This window comes from Molossus molossus, unplaced genomic scaffold, assembly GCF_014108415.1.
Source record: "Molossus molossus isolate mMolMol1 unplaced genomic scaffold, mMolMol1.p scaffold_m16_p_8, whole genome shotgun sequence".
Classification (NCBI taxonomy): domain Eukaryota; kingdom Metazoa; phylum Chordata; class Mammalia; order Chiroptera; family Molossidae; genus Molossus; species Molossus molossus.
In genome coordinates, this window is record NW_023425402.1 from 29,744,885 (window position 1) to 29,770,433 (window position 25,549).

The 25,549-nt window shown below is 38.7% G+C and overlaps 1 pseudogene; it reads left to right on the forward strand.

Annotated features, from left to right (window-relative positions):
• Window positions 1-25,060, forward strand: LOC118621437 (annotated as a pseudogene).
• The last annotated feature ends 489 nt before the right edge of the window (window positions 25,061-25,549 follow it).

Genomic DNA, 25,549 nt, shown 5'->3' on the forward strand with positions numbered 1-25,549 from the left:
ATGAGGCAACATTGGGTGTACAAGACATTTTGGACAAAGGAGAAGGGGGAGAATGGAGTATTAGATTTCAGAAATGAGGAGCCACGATTTGCAGGTAGTTGAGAAAGAGAAGAACGCACATGGTAGGCAAATCCTTGACGGCAGCTCAGAAGCAATGGGCCAGGGGGACCTAGTTGGCAGGCCCTGCCCGAAGCCCTCCTGTTCACCATGCTTAATCCATCAGGCCAAGGGGACATCCTAAAATCTCCTTCCTTAGGACTGGGGGAGGGTCAGAGGCTTTTTCTGAATCTTGTTTCATAATAAGCAGTTTAAAATCAATATCCCAAAAAGGCAGCTTCAGGGTGACAAAAGGTTGGTTCCCTTCACCCATCCTTACTGCTATTTGAAAATAGCTGGAAGTAATGAGTTCTATCTTAGTAGAGTAGAGATCCCTACAAACCACAGCAATCATTTTGTAGCCTGAGTATCTGATATTCCTATTTTATGGCACATATACTATAGATAAACCACAATATATGCATAGAATTTCACAGTCAGCAAACAAACATAAAATTGTCACTGAATTTACTATATTTTTATTAGAAATTTTATTTTGTTCATTGGCTTATGGATATTTATATATTTTCAGAAATACTTTATGGTGAGAAATGATGAGAATAGCTCTTGGGACCTTCTCTAGTTACCTTTTTGGTTTTTATTTTAAATTATAGAACACTTCATACATATAAAAAAGCATGAAAATACATAGGCATCTACCAATGAACCGCAACACTGAACAACAGTTAACATCTGACCACATCAGCTCCCTTCCTCCCCCGATTCTCTCTCTAAATTACAGATACAATGAAAAAAATTATCCCCAGTCCTGCTGGTGTGGCTCAGTGGTTGAGCATCGACCCATGCACTAAGAGGTTGCTGGTTCGATTCCCAGTCAGGACACATGCCCAGGTTGTGGGCACGATCCCCAGTGGGGGCCATGCAGGAGGTGGCCAAACCTCACTCATTGATGTTTCTCTCTCTCTCTCTCTTTTTTTTTTTTTTTTTATCCTTACCCGAGGACACTTTTTTTGAAATTCAAATAGAGCAGGAGGGAGAGAGAGGAAGAGAGAGAGAGAGAGAAACATCGATGTGAAAGGGACACATTGATTGGCTGCCACCTGCATGACCCAACCAGGGCCGGGGACAAACCACAACTAAAGTACATGCCTTTAGCGGGAACCGAACCCAGGTCTCCCTGGACCGCAGGCTGATGCTCTAACTGCTGAGCCAAACTGGCCAGGGCTCATCAATGTTTCTCTCTCTCTCCCTCTCACTTCCTCTCTCTCTAAATTCAATAAAGGGGAAAATTTTTTTTTAAATCATTCCCGTATTTCTTTCTACCTTCCCTTTTCTAGCTCTGCCATACAAGACTGCTGATAGTAAACATCGTAGTTTATATGAATGGTACCCCAGAGAGCCATGCAATGCAGAACACAGTTATGCATGGCAGCCCCAGTATTACTGTACTGAAATTAGTAATTTTCATTATAATTCTCATTTTTATACTTTGACTACAAATGAGGATTATATATAAATGTTCTTTGCATGCTGCTCTTTACATTTTTACATAGATGGTATAATTATTTTGCAATTTGATTTTTACTTTATCAATGTTAATAAATGTGTGTCTAAATAATTAATTAGTACTTCTCTGTAGTATTCCACTTTATTTGTCCCCCTGTGTGCTTCTGAGTTGCTTGTTACGGAGTTTACTGCCATGTATGTTCTGCTCTTCCTCAACTACCTGTAAATCTCTTCTGAAATCGAATAGTGCATCACCCCCCACCCAATGTTGCCTCACCATCTTTGGAATTTCAGGCTTATGTGGATTTTCCATGTGCATATATTAAAATCTTATTTTCTCCTATTAATCTGTCCCTATTAATTTGATTATTAGCCTAGTTAGAAAAACTTAGAAGGTGGTAGAAAAGGTATTGTAACCATTCAGAAAATGTATTTTCTTTAACCTGGACTTTTATTTTGATTTTATTTTTCTTTGACTCAAACTGGCCTTGCCTGGTGCTCTGACTCACCAACCTCCCTCTCCCTTGTTTAATCATTACATCCTCAGGACATTGAGGTTCTGGTCAGCATCCAGTAGTCTTAGAAAAGACATCCTGGGTCTATTGACTATTAAGACAGAGTTTTCAATCAAACTAAATAATATTTCAGCCTCATTTGTGTTTTATCTCTGGACCCAGAAAAGCGGAAAGAGCCCACAGAACAAATCCTTGCTGAATTGGACAGAACAACTTTATGGCTGACATCAGGACCAAATGCAATGATCAATCACCCTTACCCTAGCACCAATGATTAATTATTTTTCCCCTATGTAATCCATCTCCTAAAAGCCACTGGGGAGCCAGGTCACTGAGCATGAGCTACCTGTGACTCCAGGCATGGCGCCATGTTCTTAACAAATCCTTACTCTCTTGGCCGCAAACTTCTGTTCATGTCTTATTGGGCTTGATGCACACAGGCAAACAGAACCCTTCAGTCCAGTAACAGTATTAATTATTTTAGTCCCCACATTGTTCCAGGATGTTCATTGCAGCACTGATGGTAATAGAGGGGAATAAAGTAACTACTCTCTTACAAGAATGAATAAATTGTGGTTCTTTCTGAGTTTTTTGTTTCTTAATAAACAGCTTAAAGTCAATATCCCAAAAAGCAACTTCAAGGTGGAAATTTTTGGTTCCCTTTATCAGATATCCCTGTTAACATAACTGTGTTTCTTTAGGGAGGAAATATACCCAGAAAGAGAACTGATGGCAATTATCCTATGTAGATATTATATATTGCCAAATGCATCTCTAGGGTAGGTGAGGCAACAGTAATTAATAGACCCCAAAATATCCTGCTTTGGTTCTATATTCACCTGACTTCTCATTCACCTGAAAGCAAGCCTAGAACAGCATGTGCTCAGACCTTCATAGTCCCTTTTTTTGTTTTTGTTTTTGTTCTATCCTCTCCCAAGGACATTTTTCCATTTTTGTTCAGGCAGAGTGGGAGAGAGAGAGAGGAAGAGAGAAAGAGAGAAACATTGATGTGAAAGGGACACATTGAGTGGCTGTCTCCCGCATGACCCCAACCAGGGCCAGGGGGAAAACCGTAACAGAGGTACGTGCCCTTCGGGGGAACCGAACCCAGGTCTCTCTGGACCGCAGGCCGACACTCTAACCGCTGAGCCAAACCGGCCAGGGCTATAGTCTCTTATAACTTGCAGAGTGGATTGGACGAGGGGAACTCTGCTCCACACAGCTATTCAGGAAATCATGCTGTCAGGAATTCTTCTATTTTAAACATGTGATTTCCAAATTTTCCTATGCATTGCCATCTCAAGCTGTTGAAAAGGGATAAGTACGTGGAGAAGCACATCATTTAAAAAAATTTTTACTGAATTTATTGGGGTGACATTTGTTAATAAAATTGTATGGGTTTCAGGTGTATAACTCTATAATATATCATCTCTATATTGTATTGTGGTTTCACCACCCCAAATTAAGTCTCCTTCCATCACCATTTATCCCCCCTTTACCCTCTTTTTCCTTCCCCCAGGCCCCTTTCCCTCTGGTAGTCACCCTACTTTGAGAAGCACATCACTGTTAATCCCAATCCATTGGTAACACTAAATTACAGGACCACATCTAACTGCAAGGGAAGCTGGGAAAGGCAGTCTAGCTGTATGTCCAGGAAGAAGAAGGGAATGAATTTGATGAAGACTTAGTAATCTCTGCTTTCTTTATTTTCCAAAGTAATGGAAGTAATCATATTTTCCTCCAAAAGTGTAAAGGAATTTCTATTCCTCCACACCTGTACTAATACATGAAATTATAAACCTTTTCATTTTCTCAAGATAATGGGTATGCAATAGGTTAACATTGTGCTTTTAATTTGCATTTTATTGATTAATAGTAAGATCAACATCTTTACATATGTTTCATTTACCATAGATTATTTTCCTCCTTTATTTAAATTATTTGCTCAATTCCTGCCATGTTCTCCCCCTGCCCCCAGCTTTTCCTTATTGGTCTAGTAAGAGTTCTTCATAAATGCTATCGACCTATTACACCTATTCTGGCTATATAGATTGTAAAATTTTAGATTGTGCATGTCCTTAATGTGTTCATTGTGCATTTTGTCATATAAAGTGTCAAATTTTATTGTGATCCAGTTTATCAGTTTTCCTTTAGAGATTGTGCTAGTTATCTTATTTAAGATATCCTTCCTTGCCCTGGCCGGTTTGGCTCAGCGGTTAGAGCGTCGGCCTGCGGTCCGGAGAGACCCGGGTTCGGTTCCCGCTAAGGGCATGTACCTTGGTTGCAGTTTGTCCCCAGCCCTGGTTGGGTCGTGTGGGTGGCAACCACTCGATGTGTCGCTTTCACATCGATGTTTCTCTCTCTCTCTCTCCCTCTCACTCTATCTGAACCAAATATCAAAAAAAAAAAAAATGTCCTCGGGTGAGGATAAAAAAAAAAAAAAAATTAAAAAAAAAAAAAAAAAAAGATATCCTTCCTTGCCCAGATGTAATGAAAACATTTTACTATGTTTATTTCTGAAAGGTTTTTTTTAAATATTTTTTTTATCGATTTTTTAGAAAGAGATAGAAACACCAATGTGAGAAACATTGATAGGCTGCCTCCTGCACGCCCTTAGTGGGCATCGAGCCCACAACCTAGGCACGTGCCCTGACCAGGACCTCTCAACCCACAGGGCGATGCTTAATCCACTGAGCCACACAGGCCAGGCCTGAAAGTTTTTACAATTTATTTTTCACAATCATTATGTAGTCCATAAGAATTTGGCGTGGGGAACTGGCAAAATTTTCTTTTCTTATCCCCATTTGGATACTCAGTTGTCCCAGCACCATTTATGGAATAGTCTACCCGTTCCTTAGTGATTTGCAATACCACCTCTGTCACAAATAAAAAGCCATGTGTGCATGGGTCTGTTTCCAGATTCTTCCAACTGATCTATTTGATTATCTATTAGCATTTTTTAATAATTTTTTAAATTCATTAATCTATTTTTGTTACAGATGTTTCTCCTTTTCCCCCCACTAATTCCCCTCACACTCCCTCCTGCCCTGTCCCCAGCTTTGTTGTCCATGTCCATTGTTCATGCACACATACAAATAAGTTCTGTGGTTTATCTCTCCCCCACCACCCCCTCTTCTGAGGATTGTCAGTTTGTACCCCACTTCCATGTCTCTGGGACTACCCCATTACTCAGACTGTTATGTTCATTATATTCCACAAATAAGTGAGATCATATGATACTTGACTTTCTCTGTTTGGCTTGTTTCGCTTAGAATAATACTTTCCAGGTCCCTCCATGAAGTCTCAAAGGATAAGAGATCTTTCTTTCTTACAGCTGTATAGTACTCCATTGAGTATATATACCACAGCTTTTTCATCCATTCGTCTTCTGATGGACATTTGGACTGTTTCCAGAGCTTAGCTATTGTAAACAGTGCTGCTACAAACATGGGGTACATATATTCTTTCTGATTGGTGTTTCAAGCTTCTTAGGGTATATTCCTAGAAGTGGGATCACTGGGTCAAATGGCAGTTCAATTTTTAATTTTTTGAGGTAACACCATATTGTTTTCCACAGTGGCTGCACCAGTCTGCATTCCCACCAGCAGTGTACTAGAGTCCCCTTATCTCCACACAATTGCCAACACTTGTTATTTGATAATTTGTTGATGGTAGCCACTCTGACAGGTGTGAGGTGATACCTCATTGTTGTTTTAATTTGCATCTCTCTGATGATTAGTGATGTTGAGCATTTCTTTATATGTCTCTTAGCCATTTGTATGTCTTGTTTGGAGAGGTGTCTAGTTCCTCTGCCCATTTTTTAATTGGGTTCTTGGTCTTGCTTTTGTGGAGTTGTATGAGCACTCTATATATATTGGAAATTAACCCCTTATCTGATATATCATTGGCAATTATGCTCTCCCATACAGTGAGTAACCTTTCCATTTTCATGATTGTATCTTTTGCTGTGCAGAAGCTTTGGAGTTTGATGGAGTCCCATGTATTCATTTTCTCCTTTGTTTCTATTGCCTTAGGTGATGTATCAGTGAAAATTCTGCTGTGTATGATGTCTGAAATTTTGTTGCCTACAGTTTCTTCTAGGATTTTTATGGATTCATGAGTCACGTTTAAGTCTTTTATACATTTTGAGTTTATTCTTGTGTAGGGTGTAAGTTGATGGTCTAGTTTCATTTTTCTGCATGTAGCTGTCCAATTTTCCCAACACCATTTATTAAAGAGGCTCTCCTTATTCCACTGTATGCTCTTGCCACCTTTGTCAAATATTAATTGAGCATTTTGCCTTGGGTCCATTTCTGGGTTCTGGGTTCTATTCCACTGGTCTATATGCCTGTTCTTGTACCAGTACCAGGCTGTTTTGATTACAGTAGCTTTGTAGTATAACCTGAAATCTGGTAATGTGATCCCTCCAACTTTGTTCTTCTTTTTCAAGATTGCTGTGGCTACTTGAAGTCTTTTTTGGTTCCATATGAACTTTTGAAGTACTTGTTCTAATTCTGTGAAGTATGCCATTGGTATTTTGATGAGGATTGCATTGAATCTATAGATTGCTTTGGGTAGTATGGACATTTTAATATTAATTTTTTCAATCCATGATCAAGGTATGTGCTTCCACTTTTTTTATATCTTCTCTATTTCTTTTTTCAATGACCTGTAGTTTTCTGTGAATAGGTCCTTTATTTGTTTGGTTAGGTTTATTCCTAGGCATCTTAATTTTTTTGCCACAATAGTGAAAGGGATTGTTTTCTTAGTTTCTCTTTTTGTGAATTCATCATTGGTGTATAAAATGCCATCAATTTCTTGACGTTAATTTTGTATCCTGCTATTATGCCAAATTCATTTATTAAGTCAAGTAAATTTTTGATGCAGTCTTTGGGGTTTTCTATGTATAGTATCATGTCATCTACAAATAATGACAGTTTCACTTCCTCCTTTCCAATTTGGATCCCTTTTATTTTTACTTCCTGTCTGATTACTGTGGCTAAGACTTCCAGTACTATCTTAAATAAGAGTGATGAAAGTGGGCATCCTTGTTTTGTTCCTGTTCTTAAGAGAAATGCTTTTAGTTTTTGCCCATTGGGTATGATGTTGACTGTAGGTCTTTCATATATGGCCTTTATTATGTCGAGATATGATCCCTCTATTCCCAGATTGCTGAGCATTTTTATCAGAAATTGGTGCTGGATTTTGTCGAAGGCTTTTTCGGCATCTATTGATATGATCATATGATTTTTACCTTTCACTTTGTTTACGTGGTGTATCACATTTATTGATTTGCAAATATTCTACCAGCCTTGCATCCCTGGGATGAATCCCACTTGGTCATGGTGAATAATTTTTTTTGATGTATTGCTGGATTCGATTTGCTAGTATTTTGTTCAGGATTTTGGCATCTATGTTCATCAGGGATATTGTCTGTAGTTTTCTTTCTTTGTAGTGTCTTTTTCTGGTTTTGGAATTAGAAACATGCTGGCCTCATAAAACGAGTTTGAAAGTCTTTCTTCTTCTTAAATATTTTGAGCTAGTTTGAGGAGAATGGGTATTAGTTCTTCTTTGAATGTTTGGTAAAATTCCCCCATGATGCCGTCTGGGCCTGGGCTTTTGTTTGCTGGGAGAGTCTTGATTACATCTTTAATTTCTTTTGTTGTTACTGGTATGTTCAAGTTTTCTGTCTCTTCCCAGTACAGTTTTGGGAGACGACGTGTTCCTAGAAATTTGTCCATTTTGTTTAGATTGTCGAATTTGTTGCCGTATAATTTTTCATAATATTTATTAAAGATCCTTTGTATTTCTGTGCTGTCATTTATTATTTCTCCTCTTTCGTTTCTGATTTTGTGTATTTGGGGTGTCTCTGTTTCTTGGTGAGTCTAGCTAACGGTCCATCAATCTTGTTTATCTTTTCAAAGAACCAGCTCTTTTTTTCATTGATCCTTTGAATTGTTTTTTTGGTCTCCATGTCATTTATTTCTGCTCTGATCTTAACTATTTCCTTTCTTCTACTTGCTATGAGGTTTTCTTTTTGTTTGCTTTCTAGTTCTTTAAGTTGTAAGGTTCAATAGTCTGTTAGAAATTATTCTTGCTTCTTGAGGTAGGCATGTAGTGCTATGAACTTCCCTCTTAGAACTGCTTTCGCTGCTTCCATAGATTTTGTGTTGTTGTGTGTTCATTTTCATCGGTTTTCAGGAAGTTTTTGATTTCTTCCTTGATCACCATGGTAACCCATTCATTGTTCAATAACATGCTATTTAGCCTCCATGTGTTGAAATGTATTTGCATGTTCTTGTTGCAATTGATTTCTAGTTTCATGCCATTGTGATCTGAAATGATGCTTGATATGATTTCAATCTTCTTGAATTTGTAGAGACGTAATTTGTGCCCTAACATGTGGTCTACTTTTGAGAATGTGCCATGTGCACGTGAGAAGAATGTGAATTCTGAAGTTTTGGGGTATAATTCTCTGTAGATATCTACTAAATCAATTTGATCTAGCACTTCATTTAGAGTCTGTGTTTCCTTGTTAATTTTTTGTCTAGAAGATCTATCCAGTGATGTCAGCGAGGTATTCAAGTACCCTGCTATGATTGTATTGCTGTTGATTTCTCCTTTGAAGTACTCCAAAAGATTTTTAATATATGTTGGTGCTCCTAAATTGGGTGCATATATGTTTACCAAGGTTATATCTTCCTGTTGGATAGATCCTTTCAATATTATGTAGTGGCCTTCTTTGTCTCTAGTTACAGCCTTCATTTTGAAATCTACTTTATCAGATATGAGTATTGCTACTCCAGCTTTTTTTGCTTTCCGTTTGCTTGAAAGATTTTTTTCCCTCCCTTCACTTTCAACCTATGTGAGTCTTTTGTCGTGAGGTGGGTCTCTTTAAATAACATATATGTGAGTCATGCTTTCTTATCCAGTCAGCTACTCTGTGTCTTTTCATTGGAGCATTCAAACCATTCACATTTAAGATGATAATTGATATGTACTTTTTATTGCCATTTGTTTAGCATGGTTCTATTTTTCTTCCTATTTCTTCTACTAATTACAGCAGTTTTTTTTAGCATATCTTGCAGTGCTGGTTTGGTGTTAATATATTCCCTTAACCTCTTTTGTCTGGAAAGGTCTTTATTTGACCTTCTATTTTGAATGATAGCCTTGCTGGATAGAGTAGTCTTGAATTCAGATCCTTGTTTTTCATGACCCTGATTACTTATATTAGTACTTTGCTGAAATGCTTACTTTAAGGATCATATGGTATATGTAGAGTACTTTACACAGTGGCTGGAAAATTAAAAGAGCTCAATCGTGATAACTACAATTATGACTTAGACTCAATCACTTACTCCTCTCTTCTAATAGATTAACATCCCAGCTTTAGATTTACTTCTGACTTAGTTCTTGGTTGCTTAATTTGTTCATTCATTGGAAAACTATTTATTCTGACTGTAGGTACTATAAATACAAAGACATGTTTTCTGCCCTCAAATAACTTATAACCTAGTGGAGGAGAAAGAGAAGGGTAAACAGATAATTATGATATGGTGTCATAATGCCATGAAAAGCAATGACTGATATTTTTTCCATGTTTAATTTATAGGATTTTCTTAACCTCTGTATCTGCCTGGGACCCAACCTTCCTTGGTTTGGTGAACCGAGCCTCTGACTGAACATAGATTCAGAAAAAAACAATGAGTTTCACAAAGTTTCAGGCTCAGAAACTCTACCTTGACCCATTACCATGGGTAGTTAGTGTTCTTGGTTGATCAACTGCTTCCTTAGCAAGATAAATATACCTTCAGTAGAAGCACTCTAAGAAATTAACATGTGAAAGAAACCTTGAAGATGGCGGATAGGTAAACGCAGTATCACGTCCTCCCACAACCACATCAAAGTAAAACTAAACTACAGAAAAACCATCATTCAAAACCTCCTGAAATCAAGCTGAATGGAAGTCTTACAACTACGAAATTAAAGAAGCAGCCACATCGAGACTGGTAGGAGGAGCGGAGGCGCGATGGGCTGGTCCCACACCCACATTTGGCAGATAAAAATCAGGAGGATACCTCGGCTGGGAAGGTCCTCCCTGAGGACTGAGGAGTCCCTGTCCCACACCAGATGCCCCACTCAGGGTTCCAGAGCCAGGAAGAGAATCCCCATAACTTCTGGCTGGAAAAACCAGCGGAAACTGAGGCTCAGGGAAGCTGAAGCAGCTGGAGCCCCAGGCAGTTCCTTAAAGGGCCCGCGCATGGACTTATCGGACTCTCTCCCTCTAAGCTTGGAGGGGAGGCAGCTCAAGGGGCACCAGAGACATACAGGGAAGAACTGAGCTGTTTGGCACTGGAGCAAGGGCTGGAGAGGGGGCTTTCTCCAGGACAAATGTGCTGCCAGAGGCCTTTGTTCCTTTGGTGAGCCCTTCCCTGGGGCGGCAGACAGTCGCCATATCTGGGACACCAGCAACCTGGCTCACACTGGTAGCCCAGCCCTGGTGATTCCCCAGGGCCCCGCCCCACTCAACTTTCAGGCCCACCCAAGCTGTTGCCAGTTGCTAACCATAGGAATGGCTTGTCTTGGATCCTGCTTCAGGTTTTTCTAAATTTTTTCAAACAAGCAGCATCTTGTCTCAGATAGCCCCATACCTCTCATTAAGTAATACACAGAAACAAACACAGGGAGGCAGCCAAAATGAGGAGACAAAAAAAACAAGTCCCAAATGAAAAAAAAAAAACAACAGAACAAAACCCCAAGAAAAGAACTAAGTGAAATGGAGATAAGCAACCTAACAGATGCTGAGTTCAAAATACTGCTTTTAAGGATGCTCAATGAACTTAGTGAGAACCTCAGTGATCTTAGTGAGGGCCTCAAGAGCATAAAAAAGGACCAGTCAGAAATGATGGATGCACAATCAGAAATGAAGAAGGCATTAACTGAAATAAAGAATAATTTACACTGATTCAATAGTAGAGTACGTAAATCCAAGAAGCAAACCTTCGACTTGGAATATAAAGAAGCAAAAAACGCCAATCAGAACAGCAAAAAGATAAAAGTATCCAAAAAAATGTGGATAGTGTAAGGAGCCTCTGGGACAACTTCAAGCGTGCCAACATTCGTATCTTGGGGTTGCCAGAAGAAGAGAGAGAACAAGAAATTGAAAACCTGTTTGAAACAATAATGGCAGAAAACTTTCCTAACTTGGTTAAGGAAACAGACATACAAGTCCAAAAAGCACAGAAAGTCATGAACAAGATGAACCCCAACAGGCCCACACCAAGACACATTATCATCAAAATGCAAAAGGTTCAAGACAAAGAGAGAATCTTAAAAGCAGCAAGAGAAAAACAGTTAGTTACCTACAAAGGAGTTCTCATAAGGCTGTCAGCTGATTTCTCAAAAGAAACTTTGCAGGCCAGAAGGGAGTGGCAAGAAATAATCAGAGTGATGAAAAGCAAGAACCTACAACCAAGATTACTCTATCCTGCAAAGATGTTATTTAGAATTAATGGCCATATAAAAACTTTCCTAGACAAGAAAAAGTTAAAGGAGTTCATACCACCAAACCGTTATTATATGAAATGATGAAGGGTCTTTTTGAAGAAAAAAATAAAATATATGAACAATCAAAATGGCAATGAATACATATCTACCAACAATGGAATCTGCAAACAAAATGAACAGGCAGAACAGAAACATTCTCATAGATACAGAGAACATTTTGTTGGTTGCCAAATGGGAGGGGGGTTGGGGGAGTGGGTGAAAAAGGTGAAGGGATTCAGAAGTACAAATTCTTTGCTAGACTGACAAACCTCAAAGGGAAAGGGGTTGGAGGGTGGGAAGAAATAAACCAAAGAACTGATATGCATAACCAATGGACACAGACAACAGTGTGGGAAAAGGCGGGAGAGGGGTGGGAGGGGGGCGGGAGTGGGGAGGAGGGGGTAAATGGGGAAAAATGAGGAACATCTGTAATACATTCAACAATAAAGATTTTTTTTAAAAAAGGAAAAAGAAACCTTGAAAGTTAAAAAAAAAAAAAAGAAAGAAAGAAAAGAAATTAACATGTGCCTGGCTGCTGTGGCTCAGTGGTTGAGTGTTGACCCATGCACTAAGAGGTCGCAGGTTCAATTCGCAGTCAGGGCACATGCCCAGGTTGTGGGCCAAAACCCCAGCGGGGGACATGCAGAAGGCGACCAATCGATGTTCTCTCTCATCTATGTTTCTATCTCTCTCTCCCTCTCCCTTCCTCTCTCTCTAAAAATCAAAAAAGGAAACAAAAAATTTAAAAAGAAATTGACATCTTCTTCAGTGACTCTTAGAAGACAAAGCTTGCCAACCACACTGTTTCTATCTCCCTAACCAGGACACTCATTTCACACAAATATTTTACCACCAAACACCAAGCAATATTGTCCAGAAGAGCAAGTTCCCCATTTTTCAGAGTCACCCAAATCCTTTGTGTCAGCTCCTATGGAATCCCCACAGCTCCCCTTGTCAGTCCCTGCTGTTTCCTGAGCTTCATGAGCTGAAGGCTCTGAAAATGTCTTCCAAACACAGCCACTACTGATCAAAATATGGCCAAGAATTTGTGATATCTGCTAAAAGATCTCTGGTTCTAGTGGTCCTCTGGAAAGTTTTGCTTTGTGACTTTCATTCCCTTGCAGTATTATACCATACCATGAATTCTTGCTTATGAAGGAAACACATTTTCCATTCTGACCATATTTGAGTAGAAATTAAATTGGTTAGTGCTGTAATGACTGTTTATCCATAGTCAGGCTCTCTGTCTTTTTCTAAACTAAGCTTGTTTCCAAATTTAAACCATGGCTTGAAGAGTTTCTCCCTACAATAATCTTATAGCTCTATAATTACCAGATAATGTTTATACCAGAAATGTGGAAAACTCAGTAGATGACAAGTTTCTTAAAAGAAGCAATTTTGTTTCATTCCTCTTTTTACCTTTAGTGATATTCATAACCTCACACATAGTTCACCCACAGAAATGTCTGTTGAATTAATTTGAGAATTTTTTTCTAGTGATCCCTCAGAATTACAAGGAGCCTCTCTTTTATGTCAAAGATTGTGTTCTTTGGAACCAGGTAGACATGTTTTTTCTAATGATAATGAGCTTAGGAAAAGCCTTTATCTTGCTGCCTCAAAAATAGGCTATGTGCTGCCTGGCTGGTGTAATAGACTGAGCTAGTTCCACACACCAAAAGGTCACCAGTTCCTTTTCAGACCAGGGCCCTGGCTGGGGGCTCAATCCCCAGTAAAGGGCATGCAGGAGGCAGTCTATCGATATTTCTCTCACATCAATGTTTCTATCTCTCTCCCTTTCTCCTTTCCTCTCTCTAAAAATCAATGAAAACATATTTTAAAAAATAGACTATGTGCACTAACTTATTAATTAACTAATTAATTAATCAATTTGACATGTGTGCCACTATAGGGTTTCTACACACCATGTATAGGGAATACATGGTATTTTCTATCAGCATTTCAGAATCTGAATTTAATTCCTAAGTTTGAGAAACTTCCCACTTCAGGAGTCTTGGTGGAGAGCAGAGCCATATCCCTCTAGAAAAGTTGAAGAGGCCAGTCAGGTTCATCCTCAGCCTCCACTTCAGCAGGTCCTGAGCTCTCCTTTTAGATGCACCTTTCCTGACTGACATGGAAGCTAGTCACACAAGAAACAGGGAATAAAGTGTTCTCTTTGGCTGAAGGGACAGGTGCAACAAATATCTGGCATCTCTTCTTCCCTGTGCCCAAATTTTGGACCTTGCCCTGGAAAATCTTCGCCTTCAGAGTTATAAGGAAGTCTCTGTTTGGTCCTCTTGTGTCTGGTATACACCCTTGAATAATTTGATGTAATGAAAACAGTTGTCTCTTCATCTGTAGAGGTTAGAAAAATTATTAGAAACTTACAATTTTGCCCGGCTGGTATGGCTCAGTGGTTGAGCATCAACCCATGCACCAAGAGGCCACTGGTTTGATTCCTGGTCAGGGTACATGCCCAGGTTGTGGGCCAAGTCCCCACTGGGGGGCATGCAGGAGGTGGCCAATCAATATTCTCTCTCATTGATGTTTCTATCTCCCTCTCCCTTCCTCTTTCTCTAAAATCAATAAACAAAATTTTTTTTTTTTAAAAGAAAGAAACTTACAATTTCACCCTTTTTCCAGGAATACCTAAAAATTAGCTCAACACTTTTAAAATTTTGGGTCAAGTATTACGTAAATTTCCCCCAAAACCTCCTTTAGCTGAGTTCTTGTTTGTGATACCTACATGTGGTGCCAAAACTGGCAGCTGTTTAAAATGCCATCACTTATTTTTATGGTCTTGGTAGAAAAAGACCATTAAAAAGGTTCTAATTCCAGTTTTCTGTTATTATGTAAAGAAAATATGAGATGAAAATAATTCAAAGAAGTAGCTAAAGAAAAGGATAATTGAAGTAAAGGAGATGGGATGTAATCTTAAGGCCAATGCCTACAAAGGTATCCTAACAATACTGAAAAGAAACTGAATGACAAGCATAAATAAAATACATTGGATAGTTTTGTTTTAATGTTAATAGCCATAATGTACTAAGTTCTCCTGACCTAATATGTAAATTTTTATACTGCGATAAAATTTTACATTTAAAAATTGATCAAGACTTCCGGTCAAGATGGCGGCGTAGGTAAACGGGTATCGCGTCCTCCCACAACCACATCAAAGTTACAACTAAACTACATAAAAACCGTCATTCAAAACCGCCTGAAATCAAGCTGAATGGAAGTCCTACAACTACGGAATTTAAAAAAGCAGCTACATCCAGACTGGTAGGAGGGGTGGCATCGCGAGAGGTGGCGGCGGCGGCGCAGCGGCGAGACGGGCTGGTCCCACACCCAAGCATGGCGGATAAAAATCAGGAGGCTCCCGCGGCTGGGAAGGTCCTTCCTGAGGACTGAGGGGTCCCCGTCCCACACCAGGTGCCCCGCTCAGGGTTCCAGTGCCAGGAAGAGATGTCCCCATAACTTCTGGCTGGAAAAACCAGCGGAAACTGAGGCTCAGGGAGGCTGAGGCCGCTGGAGCCCCAGGCAGCTCCCTAAAGGGCCCGCGCACGGACTTATCGACTCTCTCCAAGCTCGGAGGGGAGGAAGCTCGAGGGGCACCAGAGACATACAGGGAAGAACTGAGCTGTTTGGCACTGGAGCGAGGGCTGGAGAGGGGGCTTTCTCGGGGACAAACGTGCTGTCAGAGGCCTTTGTTACTTTGGTGAGTCCTTCCCGGGGGCAGCAGACAGAAGCCATATCTGGGACTGCAGCAACCTGGCTCACACTGGTAGCCCCGCCCTGCTGACTCCCTGAGGCCCCGCCCCACCCCACACAACTTTCAAGCCCACCCAAGCTGTTGCCACTTGCTTAACTATAGGATTGGCCAGTCTTGGATCCTGCTTCAGGTTTTCCCTAAATTCTTTCAAATGAGCAACATCGGGTCTCAGCGAGCCCCATACCTCTCATTAAGTAATACACTGAAACAAACACAGGGAGGCAGCCAAAATGAGGATACAAAGAAACAGGTCCAAAATGAAAGAACAGAACAAAACCCCAATAAAAGAACTAAGCGAAAGGGAGATAAGCAACCTAACAGATACTTAGTTCAAAATACTGCTTATAAGGATGCTCAATGAACTTAGTGAGAACCTCAGTGAACTTAAGGAGGGCCTCAAGAGCATAAAAATGGACCAGTTAGAAATCATGGATACACAGTTAGAATTGAAGGAGGCATTAACTGAAATAAAGAATAATTTACACAGCTTCAATAATAGAGTATGTAAATCCAAGGAGCAAACCATCGATTTGGAATATAAGGAAGCAAAAAACACCCAATCAGAACAGCAAAAAGAAAAAAAGAATCCAAAAAAATGAGGATAGTGTAAGGAGCCTCTGGGACAACTTCAAGCGTGCCAACATTCACATCTTGGGGGTGCCGGAAGGAGAAGAGAGAGAACAAGAAATCGAAAACCTGTTTGAAACAATAATGGCAGAAAACTTTCCTAACTTGGTGAAGAAAACAGACATACAAGTTCAGAGAGTCCCAAACAAGATGAACCCCAAGAGGCCCACACCAAGACACATTATCATCAAAATGCAAAAGGTTCAAGACAAAGAGAGAATCTTAAAAGCAGCAAGAGAAAGGCAGCTAGTTACCTACAAGGGAGTTCCCATTAGGCTATCAGCTGATTTCTCAAAAGAAACTTTGCAGGCCAGAAGGGAGTGACAAGAAATAATCAGAGTGATGAAAAGCAAGAACCTACAACCAAAATTACTCTATCCTGCAAAGCTGTCATTTAGAATCGATGGACATATAAAAACTTTCCCAGACAAGAAAAAGTTAAAGGAGTTCATCACTACCAAACCATTATTATATGAAATGATGAAGGGTCTTTTTGAAGAAAAAGATAAAATGTATGAACAAACAAAATGGCAATGAATACATATCTACCAACAATGGAATCTGCAAACAAAATGAACAGGCAGAACAGAAACATTCTCATAGATACAGAGAACATTTTGTTGGTTGCCAGTTGGGAAGGGGGTTGGGGGAATGGGTGAAAAAGGTGAAGGGATTAAGAAGCACAAATTCATTGCTAGACTGACAAACCTCAAAGGGAAAGGGGTTGGGGGGGTGGGAAGAAATAAACCAAAGAACTTATATGCATAACCAATGGACACAGACAATAGTGTGGGAAAAGGTGGGAGGGGGGCGGGAATGGGGAGGAGGGGGTCAATGGGGGAAAAATGTGGAACATCTGTAATACATTTTACATCCAACAATAAAGATTTGGAAAAAAAAAAAAAAAATTGATCAGCCTGCCCGGCTGGTGTGGCTCGGTGGTTGAGCGTTTACCCATGCACCAAGAGGTCGCTGGTTCAATTCCCAGTCAGGGTACATTCCCAGGTTTTAGGCCAAATCCTCAGTGCAGGGGGCATGCAGGAGGTGGCCAATCATTGTTCTCTCTCATCGATGTTTCTATCTCTCTCTTCCATTCCCTTCTTCTCTCTCTAAAATCAATAAAGAAAAAATTTTTTTAAACAACTGATCAGCCCAGCTGGTGTGGCTTAGTGGATTGAGCATTGTCCCATGAACAGAAAAGTCCTGGTTCGATTCCCAGTCAGGGCACATGCCCGAGCTGGAGGCTCAATCCCCAGTGCAGGAGGCAGCCAATTGATATTTCTCCTCACATTGATGTTTCTATCTCTCCCTCTCCCTTCCTCTCTATCTAAAAATCAATAAAAACTTATTTTTAAAAAAGCTGATGAAGTAATAACACATGAAAATTTGTTATGAATTTTAACTTGATTTATCTCAATCAAATAAAATACAAGCATTATGAGGAGAAAATGTGAGCCCCAATCCTAGAACCGATCTCTTTTGTACCAAGGTAATGCCAGAGTTACTTAGATTGTTTAGTTCATGACAGCAGGCAGCACGATAGTTCATTTGCACATTTAATTATTTTTAAACCTGACATTTGGTTTATTGTAATGTTATGACTGGAAAACATTGTTAATTACTCTAGAGCACATTATAACTTCTGAATGTTTTTTTTTTTTCTATAAAAAGTGTCCAGTCGTGTTTCCTGCTTCTTCTGTTTCACTGGGTTTCAGTATCACCCACAATGCTCCTTAAAATACACCTTGGTTTCTTTAGAAGTTAACGGGAAGTAATCGATAACAATTATGGTCAAGGGCCACTTACCGAGGGGATACATTCTAAAAACTGTGTCTTCAGGTGATTTTGTTCTTGTGTGAGCATCACAGAGTGCACCTACACATGCCTAGGTGGTATATAGCCCACTACACACCTAAGCTATATGGTATAGCTTTTTACTTCTAGGCTACAGATAGGTATAGTAGTTACTGTACCGAATACTGCTGGCAGTTGTAACACAATGTATTTGTGTATCTAAATAAAAGGTACAGTAAAAATGTGGTATAGTCTGACCAGTGTGGCTCAGTGGTTGAGCGTTGACCCATGCGCCAAGAGGTCGCCAGTTTGATTCCTGGTCAGGGCACATGCCCAGGTTGTGGGCCTGATCCCCATTTGGGGCCATGCAGGAGGCAGCCAATTGATGTTCTCTCTCATTGATGTTTCTGTCTCTCTCTCCCTCTCATTTCCTCTTTCTCTAAAATCAACCAAGGAAAAAAAATCTCTTCTAAAAAAAAAAGATACTGTATAAAAAAGTTTTTTTAATGGTGCACCTGTGTAGGGCACTGACTAAGAACGGAGCTTGCAGGGCTGGAAGTTGCTCTGGGTGAGTCAGTGAGTGAGTGTGAGGAAGCGTGAAGGCCTAGGACATCTCTGTACACTACTATCGATGTTATAAACACTATACACTCAGGATACCCTAAATTTATAAAATAACGAGATTAATCGCGCACAAGAGAAAAGGACGCGACCAAAAGTCACGGTTAATGGGAGATCTATGAGCCTGCTGCCAGTGTAACATAGCAAACTGTTTTACAGCAAACCTTTTTATATGTAGAAAGCATACACTCTAAAATAACAGTAAATAATATAGTATAGTAAACACATAAAACAGTAACACAGTTGTTTACTATCATTATAAATATTATATGTCCAGTACATAATTGTATGTGCTATACTTTTATATGACTGTGAGCACAGTGGTTTGTTTACACTAGAATTACCACACACACTAAATAATGCATTGTGCTATGGCATTACAAGGGCTATGACATCAATGTGCATTAGGACTTTATTAGCACCATTATAATCTTATGGGACCACCCCGTATATGCCTGTAATTGTTGACTGGAAGGTCGTTATGGGGCACATGACTGTATGCACATATACTAAAGAAATAAATCTGATCCTAAATAAGGCTGATATTTGCCTCTGTTTCCACTAATAAGAAATTATTGGAAGCCTACTGTAGAATTTTAAAATACAATAAAATTTCTCTTTAGTAATTGCATGTTTTTATTTTTTTATTTAATCAAAAGTATATATTTTTTTTGCCCAGCTGGCGTGGCTCAGTGGATTGAGTGTCATCCCATGCATGGACTGAGAGGTCCCGGTTCAATTCCCCGTCATAGCACATGCCCGGGTTGGAGGCTCAATCCCCAGTAGGGAGCGTGCAGGAGGCACTCGGACATTGATGTTTCCATTCTCTCTCCCATCTCTCTCTCTAAACTATCAATTAAAAATATATTCAAAAAATATATATATTTTATACATTTAATATTATTTTAAGTTTCAGTCATTGCATGCTTTTAAGAGACCAAAGCAAACATTTTATGAGGTTTATGCTTTCTATACGTGTGTGTGTGTGTGTGTATGTAAATCTATTTAGGAAGAATATATACTATACTCTTGCATTGCAATCAGCCAGGTGATTCAGATATTTGCTTGTTTGTTTGTTTTCAGAAATAAACAAACAAAAAACTCCAACACATGAACATGAGTTTGCTGTCCTAACATTTCTGGAAATGTTGCTTAAAGATTTCTACTTTCCTGATACACTGTTTTGAAATATAGTTTTCTAAAGTTTGTAAGAATGCTTATTTATTTATTTAATCCTCACCCAGGGACATTTTTGCATTTATCTTCAGACAGAGCAGGAGGGAGAGAGGGAGGAAGAGAGAAAGAGAAATATCGATGTGAGAGAGACACATCGAGTGATTGCCACCCACACGACCCCAACCAGGGCTGGGGACAAACTGCAACTGAGGTATGTGCCCTTAGCGGAAACCGAACCCGGGACTCTCCAGTCCACGGGCCAACGCTCTAACTGCTGAGCCAAACCGAACAGGGCTGCTTATTTATTTTTAATTTATAAAAGTTATCTTCCTAAAATACTGGTGGTAAATGCCTAAAGCATAAAATGACTTTGATTTAGTAAATGTATTCTCTTATTGCCTATCTTATGCATTACTTTTAAAAATTGTAAATATTTCTTTGTGCTATCACTAGATTGAAATTCTAGAGAGATAAATGTAAGGGGAATTAAGTTTTAAAAATCCCCTTGTTGACATTTTAGCAACTATTAGCTGTTATACTATTTTATTATTATTATTATTATTGTCTTTATTGATTTTAGAGAGAGAGGAAAAGATAGGGAGAGAGAGACAGAAGCATCAATGAAAGAGAATATTGATTGGCTGCCTCCTGCATGCCCCCCACTGGGGATCAGGCCCACAACCTGGGCATATGCCCTGACCAGGAATCGAACCAGTGACCTCTTTGTGCATGGGTCGATGCTCAATCACTGAGCCACTCCAGCCGGGCACATATACTATATTATTTATTAGCCATCCTACATTAATTTATAAAATTTTTATCTTATAGCTTTCTAGTTAGAATTCAGTTGGCATCACAGAAAATGAAAACGATGATCTAATGAATACAAAATGAAGGCTTGTATTTAATTAAGAATTCTTCTCATTGTACTCTTTGGCATTTGGGGAACATTTTACTACATCCTTTATTAAAAAGAAAGCAGGAAGAAGAGGGTAAAAAAGGAGATAGGAAAGGGGGAAAAAATCTAGTATAGGACAAAGTAATAATATTAGAAAAATGAGTAAGACCTGCATTTAACCCCGTTGGAATTCATTGTCTACTGAGAGAGTTAGATGGCTAAACTTCACATTAAAAAATGATGAATGTGTGTTTCCACTGCCCTGTGTACAACTTCCAAAGAAAGTTCCAGAGAACACCCTTAACTTCTGATGCCAAATTTGGAATCGTTTTACCAAGTGAGTAAAGGCAGTGCACATTGATAAGTCTCCACTATATTTTCAGTTTCTAAGATATAATGTTTTTGAACATTTATGTTCCACTCAATATTTTTCAGTTATACACACACTTTCTGAAATCTTTCATGTCCACTCAAACAGGTACCAGATCTGAGTATAAGGAATATTTATGTGTCTTAAAACAATAAAGACAAATTGTTGTTGTTTTTAAATAGAAGATTCTTGAACTGTTCACTCTTTTGGTGTAATTTTCTCAAACTGACATTGCAAAATAATTTCTATAACTTATCAAATCTCAAATAGGACATTGATGCAGTTACTTTGCAATATCATTTCCAGATTTTCTAAATACATGGCATGCACCTGAATTTTAGTCACGAAGACTTGCATTTGAAACCTTGCTCCATCACTAGCAAACTATTTGACCTGTGAGTCTTAGTTTTCTCATCTGTAAAATAGAGATAATAGTTGCCCTGGCCGGTGTGGCTCAGTTGGTTAAGTGTGGTCCCATGCACCAAAGGGAAACCCTTTGATATTGCAGCTGGACACCTAATAGGGGGCATGTAGAAGGCAGCCTATGGATGTTCTCACACGATATTTCTCTCTCTTTCCCTCTCCCTTCCTCTCTCTAAAAAATCAATAAAAACATATTTTAAAAATAGAGAGAATAGTAATTGCTCCAGCACATGAGACATAGAAATCAATGAATAAATCATTACAGCTTTGTGGTCTTTTTTTTTTTTTTTAAATGAATTTTTATTTATTTTTTTGTTACAGATATTTTACCTTTTTACCCCATTGGCACCCCCCCCACCCTGTCCCCGGCTTAGTTGTCCATGTTGTGGTCTTTTCTTTAAGACATATTCATATCGAGTACTCAAAGCAATGGTGTCTGTGGTTTGAGGACCTGGAAAGTGATTGGCAAAATAGATATTTCTCACAGCACAGTCAGCAACAGGAGCTTCAGGTGGATGCTATGCATGCAGTGGGTTTGAACTGAGGCTGGGGAATACTGAGTTTCAGGAATTCACCACTTATAATAAGCAGTAAGCAAACCTACTCTTTGGGGAAGACATTACCTCATCCCTCTAGGTTGCTCACTGCAAGCGCAACCCTGAGAAATGTCCCAGGTAAGAAGCAATTAAGAGCCTTGCATTTTTGGTATATTCAGCAAAAATGCTCAAGTCCCAGTGACAACTCCTGGAATTAGTATAATGCCTGATACTGTCAGTGTTTAATGCATAAATTAATGAGTAAATGAGAAATATGCTCACAAACAATAAAACTAGTCTATTTATTTAATTTATTTATTTTTGTTACACGTTTCCCCTTTTTCACTCACTGATTCCGCCCACCCCCACCCTCCTCACCCTGTCCCCACCTTTGTTGTCCTTGTCCATTGTTCATACATACATGCATATAAGTTCTGTGGTTTATCTCTCCCCTCACCCCCTCTTCAGGGAATTGTCAGTCTGTACCCCACTTCCACATCTCTGAGACTACCCCATTCCTCAGACTGTTATGTTTGTTATATTCCACAAATAAGTGAGATCATGTGATATTTGTCTTTCTCTGCTTGGCTTGTTTTGCTTAGAATAATACTTTCCAGGTCCCTCCATGTTGTCTCAAAGGATAAGAGATCTTTCTTTCTTACACCTGCATAGTACTCCATTGTGTATATGTACCATGGTTTTTTTTATCCATTCGTCTACTGATGGACACTTGGGCTGTTTCCAGATCTTAGTGATTGGAAATAGTGCTGCTACAAACATGGGGGTACATATATTCTTTCTGATTGGTGTTTGAGGCTTCTTAGGGTATATTTCTAGAAGTGGGATCACTGGGTCAAATGGAAGTTCAATTTTTAATTTTTTGAGGTAACACCATATTGTTTTCCATAGTGGCTGCACCAGTCTGCATTCCCACCAGCAGTGTACTAGAGTCCCCTTTTCTCCACACCCTCGCCAACACTTGTTGTTTGATGATTTGTTGATGGTGGCCATTCTGACAGGTGTGAGGTGATACCTCATTGTTGTTTTAATTTGCATCTCTCTGATGATTAGTGATGTTGAGCATTGCTTCATATGTCTCTTAGCCATTTGTATGTCCTGTTTGGAGAGGTGTCTATTTAGTTCCTCTGCCCATTTTTTAATTGGGTTCTTTGTCTTCCTTTTTTTGAGTTGTATGAGCACTCTATTTATTGAAATTAACCCCTTATCTGATATATCATTGGCAATTATGCTCTCCCATACAGTGGGTAGCCTTTCCATTTTCATGATTGTATCTTTTGCTGTGCAGAAGCTTTGGAGTTTGATGTAGTCCCATTTGTTCATTTTCTCCTTTGTTTCTGTTGCCATAGGTGATGTATCAGTGAAAATTCTGCTGCATATGATGTCTGAAATTTTGTTGTCTACATTTTCTTCTAGGATTTTTATGGATTCATGAGTCACAGAAACTAGTCTATTTATTAAGTTGTTTTTTGTTGTAACTTTATTTTAAAATACCAATAAATATTAAAAGGATAATAATTTGTTGATTAAAATAAAACCATTTATTGTGATTATTATTGTATCTTATAAAACCGAGAGATAACCTGAGTCCCTCATAGGAAGTATAAAGACCTATCTGGAAGAGATAATAATAGAAATGAAAGAGAAAGTTGAGAGGAGCCTACCTTTTCACTTCACAGACCTTTTACTAGCCCTGGAAGGTGTGGCTCAGTTAGTTGAAGTTGTCCCATGCACCAAAAGGTCCCCAGACTGATGCTGTGGCTGGATCCCCAGTAGAGGACATGCAGGAGTCAGCTAGGGATGTTTCTGACAGATATTTCTCTCCCTCTCACTTCCTCTCTCTCTAAAATCAATAAAAACATATTTTTAAAAAGAGGAAGAGACCTTTTATTAAATGTGACCAAGTGGGAAGTTTGGGAGGAAGTACTGAGTTTTAATTTTTTTTTTTTTTTTTTTTTTTGTGGTATGTGCTCCTAGCGGGAACCAAACCCGGGACTCTCTGGTCCACAGGCCAACGCTCAACCACTGAGCCAAACTAGCCAGGGCTAAATATTTTAAAATATATTATGCACATATTAAGTAAATTATAGAATGGTTTAAAATGAAAGTAAATACTGCCCTGCTTCTGGTTCTTCTATTAATTAACTTCAAAGTCCCGTAGCTCAAAATAGCTTATCATTTCTACATTTATCAACTTTATTTAATTGGTATTACATATTGACTCCTAATACAAATTATTTTTTATACTGCCTAGTTTTCTCACCCACACCTACTACCAAATTAAATAGTTGTTTTGTTTCCATCTTGATCCACCATTACTAAGTATGTAAACTTGGGCAAGTTGCTTAACCCTCTGTGACTCAGTTTTACTCTCTCTTAAATGGAGAAAATCTGAGTACTTCATAGGATTGTTGTGAATATCAAATAACAATATATGTAAAGAACTGTGCCTATCATATAGTAAACTTTATACAAATAATGACTAACTAGTCTTGTTCTTCTTAAAATTGTTATAAATTATCATCATTAAATATTAATTTCTCATTTTATCAGTTTAGAAAATATATACTGGCTCCCTACTCTGTAAGCTACTCTTATATTTTTATCTGTTCTTCAATCTTGCACCTCCTAATTTATGGAAATTAAATAATTAAGTAATTAAATGGATCTATTTAATTCAATAATTAATTCTCTTTTGTAACCAAAATTAAAGTTTAAGTGTTTTGCATAAAATGATCTTCGAAATCAACTCTGCCAAATGGTAGCAATTGCATTATTCTTATGATAATATACTGTTTACTATACAGTGAAGTAGATGATATGATTATACTTCATTATAAGTCCAACATCATTACCATGTACCAATCAAAAAAGAGTGTCCCCAACATCAATAAAGTATTTTCTCTTACATTCAATCAACTATACAAGTCATTCCAAATTTTAGTTTACTATATTTAAACCATTATTTCTCATAAAGCTTTTATTTTATTTTTTTGATATTTCTAATTGTTTTTCTTTTGCTTTGCTGATAAAGGAAGCAAGAAGAAGCCCCCGAATCAGACCAAGAAGTGGACCAAGGAGATGGACGAGGAAAGTTAGGCTTTCCAGTAGAAACAAAAGGAGAAGAAACTAAAGAACTAAAAGTGCAGGCCTTGAGGGGGCCTGCTGGCCACGGGTGGGATTAAGAAATCTGGCAAAAAGTGAGCTATTCCTTGTTCCTAGGGCAATGATGACCCATAATTCCATTCCTGTTTTAACATCTGGATTCCCTGCCATCACATCTGTTGTCACCTAGAGCTAGAACAAATTGTTTTATTGGAGCCCGTTGTACATTTAAGAATAAACTTTCGTAAAAAAAAAAAAAAAATCATCATGCAGTGGCTCATCTTCTCTTTAGTTCTTCCCACTCATAATATCTACCTTAGCTGTGGGTTTAGAGTAAATCCAGCACAGAATCCTGCCAGAGTGCATTCTGTTCTTCAGTCTTTGTTCTATCCCAAATTCGGTACCGCCCAAAATTAAACCAACTCATTTGAAAAAAATAAATAAAAGGATGGATGCTAGTTGCACTTTCATTACTATGCAAGTGAACCTGGATTTTCTTTATGAAAGCTTTTAGAATTTTACTCTTATCCTTGGTAGTGTGAAATATAGTGAGGAAAAATATGTATGTAATATTTTATTTATTTTTAT